At 37.0% G+C, this 18,760-nt stretch overlaps 1 protein-coding gene across 1 annotated transcript in view; it reads right to left on the bottom strand.

The window, feature by feature from the left end:
• Ten-a (Teneurin-a transmembrane protein) overlaps positions 1-18,760 on the bottom strand; it is a 1,182,291-nt gene that overhangs the window by 736,244 nt on the left and 427,287 nt on the right. The window lies entirely within an intron of this gene.

The raw sequence follows: 18,760 nt of genomic DNA, 5'->3' as shown, positions 1-18,760 counted from the left end.
TTTGTGGAAAATTTTATAACAAAATAAAAAGGATCGCCAATTGGTTTGAACTGGTGAAAAAACATCTGAGGTAGGTAGAATTATTTTGAATTGGAATATGAAAAAAACGTCTCATATTCTCTCAAGCTACAACTCTGAGGGTACAAAAAATCTACCATTCCTTTAAGGACATTCATACAAAATATCTTTTATACAATTTATTCTATCATCAAAATAATATCGTATACAGGTTGTAAGCTTGTGGTATTTTTCATGCTCAATTATTTTGACCTATATATGAGGCTATATTGTATACAATATCTATGCAAATTGTGTGTGTAGTTACAGTTAGTAACAAAATGTTTGCGAGGGACAAAATTCAAAAAAAAAAACTAATTGTTGATTAGTGACAACGGTTTATGTAAGAAACTCCCAAAGACAACATTTATGACAATTAACGATTTATTATTAACAGAACTCAATTTCGAGATTGAAGAGGTCAAGGTGGTGGCATATACAACATCTTAAAGTACTCAAAAGCGACAAAAGAAGTATGAAAGGTTTATAACATGGACGAGCAAGTAATAATGGCGTTAAGTTCGATCGAGGTAACTTTTTATACCCTCCATCACGATTGTTTCATGTACAACCTTTTAAATACGGAAAATAGGAGGTAAATACGTATATATCAAAATATGCATCTTCATATATTGATCTTTTGCTGCGTGGAGGAAACTTCTCGAAGTACTTAAAATCGGGCGGTACCATTATATACCAAAACTTCGACCTCGACCAAACAATTGGTAGGAAAATGTTACCAAGAGCTTTAAAAAAGCTGTACAAAGCGAAATCCAAACTTACAACGAATTCTTTTGGCCAGAACCTTAAAAATACTTAAAATCGGAAGGAATACATATAAGTGTTCATACCACAATCTGGACCTCTAGGAATCATATTTGGAATCTATTTTGATCGGAAAATGTTGCTTAAATCATAAAAAATGTAAAATCGGAAAATAAAGTTATGTACGAGATATACCCAAATGTGGGACTATGTCAAAATACTTTCAAGAAGTACCAATTACCAAAACAAGGAAAGAAATATTTTATACTTCTAGTGAAGACTAAAAACCAAATTTCGGGCATTTCAGTGGGATAACGAAGCTGAAATCCTAAAAATACTAAAAATCGACAGATACACTACTATAAGGGCTATATCAAAAATCCAAATTATAAATCTCCTACTTAAACCTTGAGAGCTGTATCTTGATTTCAACCCACAGACTGTAACGTGACAAATTGATCACATACATAAAACCAACGACAGCGCTGCCCCACTACCACAACAACATTACAACCGGCCAACGGAGAACAGCAAAGCCCCACTACCCAACAGCGTCACAACCTGCCAATCCATATTAACTGTTGGGTTCGCTTGCGTTTCAGTGGGATGTGTGTGTTACAGTGCAATTTTAGGCAAGCGACAGCATAACAACTGCAGAGTAGTTCTCAAATGCTCTGTGCGACTGTACACACTAATATTCCAGTTTCGTTGGCAAAAGAGAGGGCTTGCTACTGCAGGGAGCCAGCCATACGGGCTTGAGTACAGTTGTTGTGTTCGTAGTCCGCCAACCGACGCGAGAGTGTTAAGAGGTTGGGAAGTATTTTTGAGAGCTACCCCTTTGCGCGGTGGCTAATACATTCACTTCAACTTCGGGTGTTGTTCCACTCCACCTTCGGGTGTTGTTCCACTCCATCTTCGGGTGTTGTTCCACTCCACCTTCGGGTGTTGTTCCACTCCACCTTCGGGTGTTGTTCCACTCCACCCTCGGGTGTTGTTCCACTCCACCTTCGGGTGTTGTTCCACTCCACCTTCGGGTGTTGTTCCACTAGACAGTACTCGTAGAATACCGTAGAGGCTAACTTAGAACTAACACTAACGAACGACAACCCGAACAGCCGAGTGCAGAATCACGGAGTTGCCGAACACCGAATCCCCGAGTGGCCGAACAGCTACAGCACCGAATCACCGAGTGGCCGAACACATACGAACTCCGAGTGGCCACACATCTAGTACACGAATCACCGAATGTCCGAACCCCGAACACATACGAACTCCGATTGGCCGAACATCTACAACACGAATCACCGAATGGCCGAACACTGAACCATAAACACAGAATCACCGAGTGGCCGAACACATACGAACAACGAGTGGACGAATATCTACAACACGAATCACCGAGTGGCCGAACACATACGAACCCCGAGTGGCCGAACATCTACAACACGAATCACCGAGTTCCCGATTATCTTTATATCGTCTACTACCGAACAGCGTATCATCGAGTTCCCGATTATCTTCAAATCGCCTAGAACCGAACAGCGAATCACCGAGTTCCCGATTATCTTCAGATCGCCTACTACCGAACGGCGAATCACCGAGTTCCCGATCATCATCAAGCCATTTACTGAATCCAAGTTGCCGATTCCCCAGCCAATTATCCTTCTTATTGTATTTAAACATCAGTAGATTATAAATTAGTTTTACATCAATAAATATCCGATTTAACCCCCAGGAAAGGGAGATTACTCGTCTTATTATTCCGTAAGGTTTAGTGGGCCGTTATGGCGACCCTGGACACGACTAAGTCTACCCCAGCCTACGACAAAACCACGTTACAAGACGGATAGACGAACGGACAGACATACATCATTATGTCCACTTATAATTTTAATCTGATCACGAAAGCTGAGATTCTCTACTTTGCTTTTGGAAGTTCCCCTACCAAAGCTATGACATTATGTGATTACAATTCAAATACCAAAATTTAAAAATTCGGTTGGATAAGCGATTTTTTCGATACTTCCGTTGTTTGACCACCTACGCCAACCTATTCTGAATCATAGCAAAGATGACATTATGTTCTTTTATTGACAGGCGTTTGGAATATCCCTACTAGAGCGGAGATATTCATATATAAATAAAACGTAGACATAGACATAGATGGAGACATAGCCAGATCTACCCAGCTCGTCGAGACAATAATTTTGGTATATCTAAGTATGCATCTACGACCATTATTTCTGTATATTACAAACTTGATGACTAAAACCCCACATAGTAGTGTATTGTATAAAGATACCTGAAAGCGGGTTATAACTTTATGTGAGGGCTATTCCAGGACAAGGGGATATGCCAATAATTTTTTATAGAGATAATGCCTGACCACTTGGCATTCTAATGCGAAATTATACCAAAGTCTGCAAGTTAATAATGCTTAAAACGTCAAAATAACTGAAATTGCAAGGTACCGTTATATTTGGGCTATACCAAAACATGGACCGATATAGCTTATATTCGAATTTGACCTGCCTGCAATCAAAATATGCATTTTTTACAGAATTTCTACGTCCCTTCCAGTGAAAGGGCTATAGTCGAGGACATCCCACTCATTCTGACATACAATATGAGGCGTCTTTTGGTTGTCTTGATAACGGTAATTTTTACCAATATGGGACTCCTATATTTTTCCATGCATATTTACTATGAATATAGCAAAAACAGTTTAGATCATTCACACGACATGTTAAAAAACTCGTGTTGAAAAAACATCGAACAACTATTTTTGGTGGCTAAGGATAACGAATAAATAAATCGTAAAATAAAGTCCTTAGCTTTATTTGCATGTATTTTTGGGCGCATAATTGATCAATTGGTGATCCTCGTCAGTATACTTTAGAATTGATCTATGTGGATGAACCGCTGAGACATCAGGCGTCCACCATTTGAATTTTTTATATTGACATGTAGAATTAAGGAGCTATAAAACTGATGGGATTGGTCTTTTCTCGCGGCGCATTTTTCATGACCTGAAACAATAAAACGGTATTATTATGGTTTCCACACCAGATCCTGTATATATAAAAAATCGAATAGACCAATTATCGAGCTAGCATCTAAGGATATCGACTAAATTCTGTAAATCTTAGATAGAGTTCGAAGATTGTGCTTATCGGCTTACTCCTTCCGCAACCTTCCCTACAAATGTTCATACATTTTAGCTAAAATGATTTGGTCGAAACATTGGATTTAGTAATATTTTCTCCAAACTTAGTTTAAGCAACTTAGAGTACCTCACTCACAAAATTTCAACATTTTTGTTTAAGTGCAGTTTAAGGTCTGTTCGAGGATCCTTTGGACATTTTTAGCAAAGTTACTCTTTCGTGCGCAAGTCCATATTCCCTGACATAATGGTACAAAAGCTCTAAATTACACGGTGACAAACAAAAAAAATCAATATCTATCGTGTTTCTGATTACTGGGATTATGCTGAGTAAAAAGTCCACAAGATGATATGTCTACGGTGAAAAACGAGCCTCCCCATCTTGAAGTATTTCATCCACGTTTTTTTTTTTTTTTTTTGATATTTTGGCATATAACAGCCCAACCATTAAAATTTCGTTCCAACACTAAGGCAGAACTTGTAGCCAACATAATAATTAAGAACTCTCTCGTACATCGCAAAAACTTTGTAACGCTCCTTCAGGCAGTTTTGGCCTTGTGGATAAAAAAAAATTCAAGTCAAAATCGGGAGGCTCGATTTTCACCGTAGAAATATGGTCTAGTGGACTTTTTTTGCTCAGTACAATCCCAAAAAGGTGTTCAAATCGCCCCAGACAGACACACGTTTAAAACTTGCTTTATCTTGTCGAGATATGAATTTTGGTATACCACATGCGGGTCTATAACAAATATTTCGAAAAGCAATCTTATAATAAGTACCCTTTCCACATTGTGCGGACGTACAAAGTTTGATTGCTTTTGAGATCGGTATATTTAAAGGACCGCTATTTCGAGGTATTACTTCTGACCATCGTGGTGCAGTGGTAAGCACATCCGTCTTGCACTCAGAAGGTTTGCGGTTTTAACCCTGTCCAGAACATCAAAATTTCTCCTCAGTGTAATATTGGCTTACGTTTCCTGTATATTTTAGGCATGAAAAACGTCTCTACAATTAGTGTCGTGATACACTCCGTTCGGACTCGTCGATAAAAGCATTGATATGTGAGAAGTCCCCTTTGTTCCTTCTGACCAAAACCCAAAAGTTATTATCAATATATATAAAATTTTGTAGTATGGAACAATTTATGGAACACACTTATGTATTAGGCAGTAGTTCCGTTATTTTACTGCTACATTATTGTAATTTAAATTTCACACATATAGTAAATTTCACCTGCAAATACTATCCGATCATCATACAAAATTATTAGCATATTCTTTGGCCCAAACAATTACCTCGTGAAAAATGTTATCAGTATTGAACAATAACTGCTACCCTTAACGCTACTCTTAACTTTAAAATTAAACACTAGTATCCTGACCAATTGAGATAGAAATTTTGCAAAGATGCGTCTTTTGTATGCTGACAGGCTAAGTTCGAAGATGGGCTATAAATTTTCGTATAGCCCTTATGTAGCTGTACCTCCTGATTTTTGGTATTGTTGAATCTTTATCGAAGTTTCGTCCAAAATTGAATGTAATTGGGCATTTAGAGTTCCCAATGGTCAAGAAATTTCCCATATAACGTTTCCGCCCGACTTTAGGTGTATGGAAGGTTTTATCGACGTTTCGGCCCGAAAATTGTGGACATAGGCCCACGTTTGAAATGGCTCCCTTATAAGGTATCACCCGATTCCAGGTACTTTGATGTTTTTATCTACTTTTCCGATCTAATTTGGCATTAAGGGTTTCTTTACTTACTTACTTAGCTGGCCCATTCCAGAACATTTGTTCCATAGACCGAACTAAGAAAAGATCTCCAATTCTCCCTGTTTTTCGCTTCGCTTTCTGGAATACCGCGCCTTTTCATTTCTTCATCCACTTGTATGCTCTATCGAAGCATAGGCCTGCCGATTCTGCGTGCACCGCCATGTGGCATGTATTAATACGCCTTTTTAGCGGGTTCATCATCGTTCATTCTTATGATATGGCCTAGCCAACGCAATCGTTGCATCTCGATACATTTAACTATATTCATTTCTTTGTATAGCTGATATAGCTCGTGGTTCATACGACGTCGATATTCACCGTCAACGCAAATCGGCCCGTAGATCTTTAGAAGAATTTTCCTCTCAAACACACCAAGCACTGCCTTATCTGCTTGCGCAAGTACCCATGCTTCGGAGCCATACATTAGCACCGGTAGTATCAGCATTTTGTATAGTGTTATTTTTGTTTGACGAGATGTGGCTTTGTTTTTAAATTGCTTACTTAAACCATAGTAGCATCTGTTGGCCAATACAATTCTTCTTATTTCACAACTGATATTGTTTGTTGTGTTTATGGCAGTGCCGAGGTAGACGAAGTCTTTAACTGCCTCAAAATTATAGGTACCAACTTGCACAGTTGGTCCGAGCTCTATGGACGCTTTGCGCGTCGACACCATCAATTTGGTCTTTTCGCCGTTTACCACCAGACCCACTTTCGCAGATTCTGCTTCGACCTTCCATGATGTATATGTCATCAGCATAAGCAAGTAACATGTGGCTATTGGTGTAAATTGTGCCATTTCTTTTGACATTTGCATCTCGTATTACCTTTTCCAGCAAAATGTTGAATAGGTCACACGAAAGTCTGTCTCCTTGTCTGAAACCTCTTTTGGTACTGAACTATTCGGAGAGGTTCTTTCCACTTTTAACTGAGGACCTAGTATCAGTTAAAATCATCTGACAAAGCCGGATGAGCTTTGCGGGGATACCAAATTCAGACATTGCATTTAATACCTTTGATCGGAGGGGACTGTCGAATGCTGCTTTATAATCGACAAAAAGGTGATATGTGTCGATATACATCTCTTGGGTCTTCTACAGGATTTTCCGCAGGGTAAATATCTGGTCATATATCTCTCTCGTGCGCTACGCGTTGCTACTGATTGTAAAGTAGCTCTATATGCCGCATTTTTCTCTTCAGTAGCAGCACGACACTCCTGGTCATACCATGAATTCCTTTGTGGAGGTCTCTGGTATCCAAGTATGGAAGAAGTGCTCTCATTAAGCAATTGGGCTAGTTGACTGGAATATGCTGTGGCTATTTGTTGTGTTTGCAGCCTATCGATGTCCAACTTCCGCGTTGTGTCTGTTCGAGCTTTATTTGCAACGCTTAGACGGATACGTACCTTTGCTGCAACAAGGTAGTGGTCCGAATCAATGTTTGCGCCTCGGAACGATCGTACATCCAACACGCTCGATGAATTTCTTCCATCTAACACAACATGATCAATTTGATTACTTGTTCTGTGATCTGGAGACAGCCAAGTGCCCTTATGAATATCGTGATGAATAAATCTGGTACTGCTAACTACCATGTTTTTTACAGCTGCAAAGTCTATCAGCCTCATACCATTGTCATATGTTTCACTGTGGAGACTGAAATTCCCGACTGTTGGGCCAAAAATATTCTCCTTTCCAATTTTGGCATTAAAATCGCCTAGAATAACTCTAATGTCATGGGCAGGGCAACGGTCATAAGTTTCTTCTAAGCGCTCGTAAAATATATCTTTGGTCTGGTCGTCCTTTTCTTCAGTGGGGGCATGAGCGCAAATAAAGCTGATGTTGAAGTGAAGCTGGATACCAGACGTTTTAGTCTCCGACTAACTACAAATCCGCAACCAAACACATGCTTTGCATCATGGAAGCTATAATACAGTGTATCATCTTTAGTTGTTGTAGTGACGCCTTTCCCAATCCATTGTATTTCCTGTATGGCAGTAATAACGGCCTTGTACTTTTCAAGTACGTCTGCCAATGCGAAGACTGCACCTTCTCTATAAAGAGTGCGAACATTCCAGGTGCAGATTCGCAGATCATGGTCTTTAAAACGTTTGCGGGGTTCGTCAACTTTAGAGTGGTTCGTTTTTCTTTTCTTTCGTTTTTTCATAGTAGGCTGTTTTTTTCTAGGGGAGGGTTACTAACCCGACGCTCAAACGGAAGTTTTTAACATTCTTATGGAAGAACGCGCGGCACGGTGCTCTTGAAACAATTTTAAATGGAAGGTGCTTACACCTCGGAAGTTTTTGCGGATTCTGAAACTACAATGTTCGTAGATGAGAAAAATCAAAAAACCAAAAAAATCGCCGGAGCGCTTTTTAAATAAATCGCGATTTAAGTTGACATTTTTAGGGTTTTTTTTTAGGTTTTCACGATTTTGCTTAGAAACCGTAAGTCCTCTCAAAGTGGGACTAAAAAAATTTTGTAGCTAGGAAAATTCTCTACAAGATCGACCTTTATGGCATTTTCGTAGTTTTCACCATTTTTGAGATATAGAAGTTCAAATTGGAACAATTCAAATTCAATTCAATTCTGTATCGCCCCCTTATAAAACAATGTCATGGAGGGTGTGGCTTAACTAACTTTTGATGAAAACCGCTTTCACAGGGAAAGTTTTTGTGAATTTTAAAACAGCAGTGTTCATAGATGAGAAAAATCCAAAAACAAGAAAAAACCGCTGTAGGGATTTTTAAATAAATCGCGGTCAAAATTCACATTTTTAGGTGTTTTTTAGGTTTTCACGATTTTGCTTGGAAATCGCAAGTCCAATCGAAATGGACCCAAAGAAAATGTTGTAGCTGTGAAAATTCTCTAGAGGATTGACGTTTATCATTTGTTCCCAGCCTGTACCATTTTTGAGATAAAGAAGCTCAGTTTACATTTTTAGGTTTTTTTTGTTAGGGTTTCGCGATTTTGCTTGAATACGGTAAGTCTTATCGATATGGGACCTGAGAAAATCTTAAAGCTGTGAAAATTCTCTACAAGACTGGTTTAAGTAAGTTATCCTAAGTTGTAACATTTTTTTTAGATATATAAGTTTAAGTTGGGAATTTGCAGTCATGACATTGTTTTATAAGGGGGCGATACAGAATTGAATTGAATTTGAATTGTTCCAATTTGAACTTCTATATCTCAAAAACGGTAAAACTGACGAGAATACCATAAAGGTAACTCTTGTAGAGAATTTTCATAGCTACTACATTTGTTTTAGTCCTATATTGATAGGAATAGCGGTTTCTAAGCAAAATCGCGAAAACCTAAAAAACCCCTAAAAATGTCAAATTAAATCGCGATTTATTTAAAAAGCGCTCCAGCGATTTTTTTTGTTTTTTGATTGTTCTCGTCTATAAACATTGTAGTTTCAGAATCCGCAAAAACTTCCGAGGTGTAAGCACCTTCCATTTAAAATTGTTTCAAGAGCACCGTGGCGGCACATGTTAGCTCACTACCTTTAACGGTGTTAAAGGCAGTTCCCCAGGTGACACCACAGGGAGTTCAGTGTCCAGTGATCAAGAAACTTCTCCACCAAAAAATATGGACTTATGCCCAGGTACTTTGATGTTTTTATCTACTTTTCCGGTCTAAATTGGCTGTAATTTGGCATTTAGGGTTTCCAGTGATCAAACAACTTCTCCATCAAAAATACGTACATTGGCCCAGGTTTTGGAGTAGCTTCCTTAAAAGGTGTCACCCGATTTCAAGTACTTTGATGTTTTTGTCTACGTTTCCGGTCTAAATTAGCATTTAGGGTTTCCAGTGATCAAACAACTTCTCCACCAAAAAAGTATGGAAGTAGGTCCACGTAGCTCCCCGTTTGTTACATGTGATTTTATTACGTTATAGCTGTAAGTTTTAAACCGTATGGAAAAGGCATCAAGAAAGATATCATTAACTTATTTTAAATTATCTTATTTCTCCTATATTTGTAAACAATTTGTTGGCCGACTGTATGTTAATTTATGTGTGTCCTATTAATAGTTAACCTCAAAGTGTTGCATAAAGATTAAACACAACTTGTAAATATTATGATAATAATATTCTTTATTGTTATTCGTGCGTACATAAGTTCAGAATAGTGTGTATATTTAATTTCCTGTTATTGTTCTCGATTATAATGACACACTTTAGGAACTGGAACATCCAAGGAATTAAGTACACAATTTACTTGATTTGTGAGATCTAATGAAATGCTTTAGGATGTTGTTCATCGTATGTAGCTTTTATGTATTTCATTACATTGTAGAGATTTTATTATTTATTCATTATTTAAGTGAAAGTTTAACCAGCAAAAGGGAAAATCTAATCTAAAATTTTTCGACTTTTCAATTTCATATCGCACATTTACTCAAAAAACAAACACATACATTTTTAGATGATTCGTTACGGAAAATTTGTGCCACAATCCGAACTGAGAACATATTTCCACTTCTCCCTTTCTGTTAGTTTTTTAACTTCTCATATTAAGTTTTTGATCTCATTGACAATATCTTCATTAATATGAAAGCCTTGGCCTTCCCGTTCTGTGTGTACCACTCTTTGTCCCGGATTTGTATACCATTTTAGTGGGCTCGACATTCGTTCAGCCTCCTCTCGATACATTTAACTGTACCGATGTCTTTGTTTGGTCGGCTCAGCTTTGATTTATGCGCCACCGATATTCACAGTCAACACAAATTGGTCCAGACATCTTTCGTCGACTTTTTTCCCTCAACACTCACCAAGTACACCTTCGATGTTGATTTGTTTGTTTGACGTTATACCCTATACCCTACACCACTATTCAAATTCATGTAACACCGCGAAATGTTCGTCGGAGACCCCCAATGTGGTATACCAATCTACATATAAAGCGATTTTGAGATGTGAGTCCGTCCGTCCGTCCGTCTGTCTATTATAAATTGTGATCAAACTCCAGGCCGCAATTATGGACTGATCGTCACGAAATTTTGTATGGAAGTCGGGTTCAGACCAGAATAGATCCCTATTTTTTTGGTAATGATCGCGAACTATTTAGCGAGTGAAATGAACCAAAATCATAATAAATATCCAATTTTGTAGCGGCTCTGTAGGTCGCAATAACAGTCTGATCAACGCGAAATCAACGCGTTTTCATTATACACTTCCACCCCATTTTCGGTATTGTGTGGTATTTAGCAACATTATTAATTATACCCTCAGCATTTATGCTAACGAGGGTATATGGGAAATGTTGCCAATTAGCATCACACACTATTTTTGGGATAAGATGAATGTAGTTCCCTTATCAGTGAAATTTTTAAATCTCTGGTTCCGCAAAAAAGGAAGATGCTGCACTAGTTTTTTCATAGTAGTGCAAGCGGCCGACAGAATACGCGATAAAATTCGCGATATTTTCAAAAACAATATTAGGTGATTTTCCTACCTTGGAATTTCTCCTATCTCGCGTTTTAGTAGATGGATTTTAACGAATAATGATTTATTAGATCCGCAACGTATAAAATCATGCACGTAAATCGAATGCCAATTGTACAAATTAGACCCGAAATATATGATTTTTAGAAATTTGTTCGCACAAAATTTTCGTATTTGGATACAGATTTCTCTGAAGCTGTGTAGGCTACATTCACGACACATACAGTATAGTCTCGATAATCCGGACACCACATGTTTCGGCGATGTCCGGATTATATTATTTTGTAAGTTAAAAATATTAATAATGGACGTTTACTAGATAATAAACTGACATCTAAGGAACATGAATTCAAATTAAGCATATATCACGGGTTGCGATCTTTTTCAGTCTGGGAGCAGCTTTACTGGCTACGAAATTTACTTCTTAATTTTACTCCTCCAGGGTAATTTGGGTGACATTTCTTGTGTATTTTTGTAGTCTAAAACTTCTTTACATTTGGTGTATATTTATTTATAGTTTTTTTCAAGGATATAAACTTCGTAGCCCATGGTTGCATAATTACGTGAATACAATACAATAATTAGTAGTAGCCGCTGATTTTGTATTTCAAAGACTGAAAATAATTGGAGTCACACGACTTTTTTAATAATTTATTGAAATTTCTATACAAGTAATGCTATTCTCTAACTCAAAAATCACCGACAAAAATCGGTAAAATTAAAATGCTTATAATTTCGGTATTAAAGATACTTTTCTGTAAGTTAGCGAGCAAAAAAAAATATATTCGTTAAGTTTATCCTATAGCAAGAGTGCTATCAACTCTTATTTAATTTTTTTCATTTATAATTTTGCGTTTTTATTTTACCGATTTCTGTCGGTAAGTCAAAAAATGAGTTAGAGAATTTAAAATATCTAAATCTAAAAACTAAGCTATTAATCCCAAAGGTTTAAATATTTTAAACAATTCTGGTAAAATATCCTTGGAACACATTACATGCTCCCAAGGGACTTTCTATATTATTAGAAGGCTAATGCACTTATTCCTTTAGAGGAAAGGAAAATGCAGCATTGATTTAAAGGGAACTAGGCTACCTAACACTAGGTTTTAAATGCTGCTTATGCTTGCATAGCCAGCTATCAATGGATGAACTGTAATCTTTTGACATATTCAGATAGTTAATTCCATAGTGACTGTATAACTGAGTCAGCGGTGGCTAGCCAACAAGACGAGAAATGGACTGAAAACTTTAAAAAAGTTAATTTTTCTTATTTATACACCAATTGCTATTGCTAAGAACGAAAATACCAATGAAATAAATAAGAATCTAACGCTCAAGATAGGAAAAAAATACGATGTCCGGATTATCGAGGTACGAAAATTATGAGATGTCCGGATTACAGAGTCTACAATGTAAAAAATTCTAGTGTCCGGATTACCGCGTTGTCCGGATTTACGAGTGTCCGGATTATCGAGACTATACTGTATATCAAATAAATCAGAATCGTGAGTTCTTCATTTATATTATAAGAAAATTTCAAAAAACACTTAAAATCTGGCATCAAAATGTCAGCATCATTTAATGGTAGACGCAAATCAAATCTTGAAAAGTTATACATTGGTGGGATGATCCTTATTTAGTTGGCTTCTACTTTCACTTTGACAGGAAAATCGGGAAAAATGTGGTTTAATCAAAAATCGGGAGAAAACAAAAAAAGTCACGTTGGCTTCAACCCATTTTTACCCATTTTTTAACATAAATATAGCCACAGCTTCCACGCAAATCAACTTTGAAGGCTAATATTTTTTGCCAAGTCTAAAAACATTTCATTTTATCCGAAAGCATTTAAATTGTACAATATACAACCATTATTCGCGAGTTATAAAGGGGTAAACCTTGGCTTCAACGATGTTAATAATGGTTTTAGACCCCAAGTAGATGGTGTTCTAATGTGGACTCAATCGGTTCACTCCTTCGGGTACCTCCCACACAAAATTTCGGAAAAGTTCAGTTTAGGACCTGCTCTCGAATCGCTGGATTACGTTCGAATATGGACTATATTTTTCCAGTCTTTCGGGCACCTCCCACAAAAAATTTTGGATAAATTCACTTTAAGACCTTTTAGTTTAGTTTTTGTTGAAGCAACTTGCATTCGCTGCCTCAATTACGACAGTAAAAGTTTTTTCAGGGGCAAGTCCATACTTCTTTAGAAAACAGCCCGAAAGTTGTAAAAAACCCCTATGGCACCATATGTAGTGGCTGGAGAGTTCGAACCGAATACTGCGTTCGTCCACACTTTGGATATTGTAATATTTATTCGAATATTAGATTAAATTCTAAGGTGGTGCTTATAGGTCCACTCCTTCCGGTACCTCCCCCACAAAAGTTCGAAAATATTCGATAAAATGGTACGCGCGATTTCTCATAGACGTAGCAACCGATTTGGTCCAAACTTTGGATCTCTAAATATTGTCAAAACTTAGTTTATGTTCAAATTTAGGACCTATCTGTTCAATCCTTTTGGTACCACCCACACAAATGTTCAACATTTTTCTGTGGTTAAGGGTCTGTTCGAGGATCTTTTGGACATTTTTACGGCAGGGTTTCCTAGTAGCCCTGTTTACAGCGATATTATGTTTTTCGTAGGCTAGTGTGATAAAAAAAGCTCTATCTTTGTATTTCCCCGCAAATGTTTGAGCTTTAATTCTATCCATACTTTTGTCGGTTTATATTCCCCGAAATTTTAAAAACCCCCTAAATACATAAGTTTTTTTTTTGGAAAAAAGTATTTCAATTCACACAGGCTGTGGGTATATCTCTGCCGGCAAAGCCGACTGATACTTTTTTACTTGTTCAAATAGTAAGTTTTACCCCAATAACTAATCCAAGCTGGTTAATAAGTAAATTAAATATAAATGTATACATAGTATGGAACGGTAATTAATTGTATGGTTCGGAATGATGTCCGGAGTTACTAAAAATATAATATTTGTTAAAAAGAGCCAAATAATTATGAATATTTTGGTACATTAACGAAGTATAAAGTCTAAAGCATATTATTAGGGATTATAGTAATACTTCGGCCCCTTAAAGGACTTTCGGCGGGGGTAAAGCATGAAATCAGTTGAATACACTATAAACTACTAACACGGGGAATTCTTCTATAAAAATGTGCATCAATTATCCCTAAAGTTGATTTTACTTCTAATGTCCCTAATTAGCTGACCAGGCTAATATTGGCGATTTTTAGAAAAGTGGGTTGTACTTCCCCCACATACGGGGAATCTCAGTACGTTTTGACATCATTCGATAGTAGCTATACCAATACCTTATATGCAGAATTTATTTCATCAAAATCTTCAAATTTTTAAACGAAATCGAGTAATCTATTAAACAGAATTTATTGTCCCTAATTAGCTGGACGCCACTGTATATATCATCGAAAATATTCTTAAATCGCATTTAACATTCACAAACGATTTGTTGCAATATATTATAATCTCACACATAAGCCGCTTAAATATTTGATTAGTTTTGAAGTGTGTGTACAACTGAAATTTAAATTGAATGTCATCTTAAGTGGTTTGCCATTAACAGAATACTTAAACCTAATTAATTTCCATCCAATGCAAATATATTTAATTCATTTTATTAATTGTTGTTAAAAACAACAGCAGCATTTAATTGCTGTTTAAAATATCACTTGAAATAATTAAAAAAATCTTTAGAAATGTGTGTCAAGTTCTTGCAACTACACTTTTGCACTACTTACACGTGTTCTTCGCAACAAAGTGGAATATAATATCAGTTTGCGTGTGATTCCATTGAAATAAATCATAATAATCTGTAATTATAATGTATTGACATTAATAATACAGAGAGATGAGATTCTCAACTCCAATAGAAAGAAAATAATTTTCTTCAGAAATTCTCTAATAATTCTAAGAATCTGTTTATGAAAAAACGTATACTACGAAAATACAATTGCAACTTAAAACCCATAGGTGGTGGGATAACTATGTCTGATTGAATTTTTATTCAACAAATATTTAATAAGAAAAAAATCCATACTCACCGATTTAGTAAAATCTGTAAAAAAGTTGAGAAAATAAGTACATGAGTATTATATTGGGAAAATATTTATTATTACGTTTTACGCACTATAACTACTTTGGCTTGTTTTTGAGGCAAACATAAATAACGGTGGAGTTCAGAAATTTCTTTTTAAGATTTTAAATGACTGATTTTTACAATTGAGATAAAACAAATTTTTCTTTAATATTCCTATAGGTCAAAAAAAACTGTTGTAAACGATCTGCAGTGCGATACTCTAACTCATTTTTGAAGTTACCAACAAAACTCGGTAAAAGTAAAACGCATAATTGTGAATGAAAAGCTCAAATGAAAGTTGACAACATCTTGCTACACAGAAAAAAATCGACCCCGGGAAATTTTGATTAAAAGCTTTATCACCATATTTTTGTCGAATGGAGTTAAAATATTGCGAATATATTGGGAAAATGTTTATGATACATGAAAATGTTACTAGAAAGTGATCGATAAACGATTTCAAACAAATAATTTATTGAAATTTGTTTTTCAACGTTTGTCGCATGTTCTTGTTCTCAACAGCTAGAGAAAAAAAACTTTATTAAGGCATAGAGAGATTTTGCGCTACAACAATGTGCTGTGTTTTTTATTGAGAGGTGTATGTGTGTGTCGTTGCTATGCTTATTTCCCCTGCCAACATTTTTTGAATTTGTGGAAGATTGTTCGATCAGATGAATTTTCTGTTATTACTAACGACGGTCATTTGACGATTGTTTATTTTATTGTTTCTTATCGATCGTCCTAGCGAATAATATAATAATCTTTTGAAATCGTCTGTTCGATTGTTACTGATATTGTTGATTTGGTTGTATATAATTCTCATATACACATTTTGCAGAAGTTTGATATAAATGTCACATACACATTATGAGTACACATACACATACACATTTGAGCAAGAGCGTTTCCAGGGCTTCTTGGAGGGAATTCCCGAATGTCCTATTATTCGGACAAGTTAAAGTGGCTGCTGGACTTGTATCCAGGGAACCAATTAGGAACCTAAACGTCGAAAATGGTGGTCAAATCTTCAGCGATCCTTTGAAAGCTGAAGCTCTCGCTGATCATTTGCAGGGTGTGCTGGGTCATGTGGAGGGGCCGGTCGACCATTCGTTCCGCAGTTCAGTTAATGGGACTGCGGAGGAGATGGACGATCGGTCGCCCATGGAAAACTTTAGCGTCACGTTCACTGCGGATGGCGCCTCAATCGACAACACTGAGAGATGGGAGGAAGCAGGATTTATATATCCGAGCTGCGTAGGCAATGCACTCGCTTGTAGACCTAACAAGAAATCCAGTGGTTTGGACAAAATTCCTGACATCGCTTTAAAAAAAGCGGGCAATGTCATTTTTGCCTTTCTGTCCATTCTTTTTAACCACTGCTTGAATATCGGCTACTTCCCAAAAGCGTGGAAGCAAGCCTTAGTGGTTCCCATTTTAAAAAAGGGTTCCCCTCCTGACAAATGCGAAAGCTACAGACCAATTTCCATGTTGTCTGCATTCGGTAAACTCTTCGAATCCTTTATTCTAAGGCGAATTAAAACTATAGTCGAAGACAAAAGAATACTGAAGAATTGCCAATTCGGTTTTCGAACTGGCCACTCAACGTCTCATGATCTCACCTTTGTTGTGAGAGGATTTGACCGGAGATACGGAACCATTGCTGTAGGGCTGGATTTCGCAAGAGCGTTCGATTCAGTCTGGCACAATGGTATCCTATACAAAATGAAACAATTGGGATTTGACTTCCAAACTTGCCGACTAGTAGCCAGCTACCTCAAGGAAAGGGGCTTTAGAGCCAAGGTAGGTGATAGTCTGTCTAGCGAAAGACCAATTTTAGCAGGGGTGCCCCAAGGGTCAATCTTGGGCCCTATGCTATACAATATTTTTGTCTCTGATATACCTGAACCTCCTCCAGGTGGCTGGACCTAAAGCTAGCTCTCTGACTTCTCGCCTTAACGAACATCTTGAGGTTCTACATAGATATTTCTCTATGTGGGGCCTCAAGCTGAATGTGGGGAAATGTACGGCGGTTGTTTTTAAGGGAAAATCTAAAGTTGTATACCCTAACTTTAGGTCTTTCAGCCCGATCTTGGAGGTTGGGGGCGAAGCCATAACAATTGCCGACAAAATCCGATATCTTGGCGTAATATTCGACGAAAAGTTTGAATTTATCCGACACGTGGACTTCATTTTGAACAGGGCTAAGAAGATATATTTCGGCTACCACGGTGTTTTGCGCCATAGTGGTGGACTATCCAATCATATCAAACTTTTGATATATAAACAAGTCATAAGACCTGTTGTTGCATATGCTTTCCCAGTCTGGTTCCAGATATCCTCGAGCCAGATGGATAGACTGAGGAGATGGGAAAGATCTATTTTGACTTACTGTCTGGGTTTAAGACCAACAATTAGGAGCGATGGTTCATTTAAGAGACCATCATGTAGGGTAACGTATGACACTGCCAACATTGAAAGAATTGACAGGTTTCTCATGAGATTGGCCCTGAACTACATTGAGGCGGCTCAGAACGTGCAAAATGAGCTGATTGAGGATACCCTGCAATGTTCTTATGACGTAAGTGCCTTAAGCACTAAAAAACACTTACCACCTGCTGCCCTTCCATTGCTTCTCAATGAGGGTTTTTTGTATGATAACGAAGATAAACTAGTATTTTACCATAGAAGGTACAATACAATGAACACCAGCAACACTGTGTACATCACAACACAGTGATTGCTTATAAATCTGTAAATATCTGTAAATAGTAGTCTAAGTTCTCCTTTTTAATTTTAATTTCCTTTCTCATCATTATTCTTATTTTTAGTAACTAATTTAATTTTAACTCTTGCATAAAATATAGAATATTGCCCTTTTTTAAATTGAATTTTTTGGGCTAAACTATTTAAATATTATATAATAAATTTTGTTCGATATTTTGCTAGTGGCCAATCCACAGCATAAATTTATATGATATCAGAAGGTAGCGCAAAGCCACATGTTTATTTATATAAGATAAGACTAGCAATAAGTCATTTTGTATAGGTTTAAGATTTTCTCAATAAATAATGGCTCTAGCCAAAAATGGTTAAAATGGTTAAATGAGTACGAGTATTGACAAACACAACACATGTCAAGGTTTTGCGATCATTCAAGACCATACAACACAACAAATGAAAGAGGCAAACAAAAAAACCAGGAATAATTGAAAACAAGTAAGCAAAGGCTATAGTCCATGTGATACCCTACACCACAATCTGTAGGAATTAGCTATGTGCAACCGCCTTGCACGCTGAATGTCCGGGTTCTATTCCCATCAAATTGTCTACGGTGGCAAAATACCCCTTATTAATGTTGGCGATATTTCCTGAGTATTTCAGCCATTAAAAACGTCTCTACAAGTGGCAACTTAGGACACGCCATTCGGACTCGGCGATAAAAACTAGGG

This window comes from Musca autumnalis, unplaced genomic scaffold (genome assembly GCF_047663935.1).
Source record: "Musca autumnalis isolate F117 unplaced genomic scaffold, ASM4766393v1 scaffold_3, whole genome shotgun sequence".
Lineage (NCBI taxonomy): Eukaryota > Metazoa > Arthropoda > Insecta > Diptera > Muscidae > Musca > Musca autumnalis.
The sequence above is the reverse complement of the archived record's forward strand: the minus strand, read 5'-3'. Positions and strand labels throughout refer to the sequence as shown.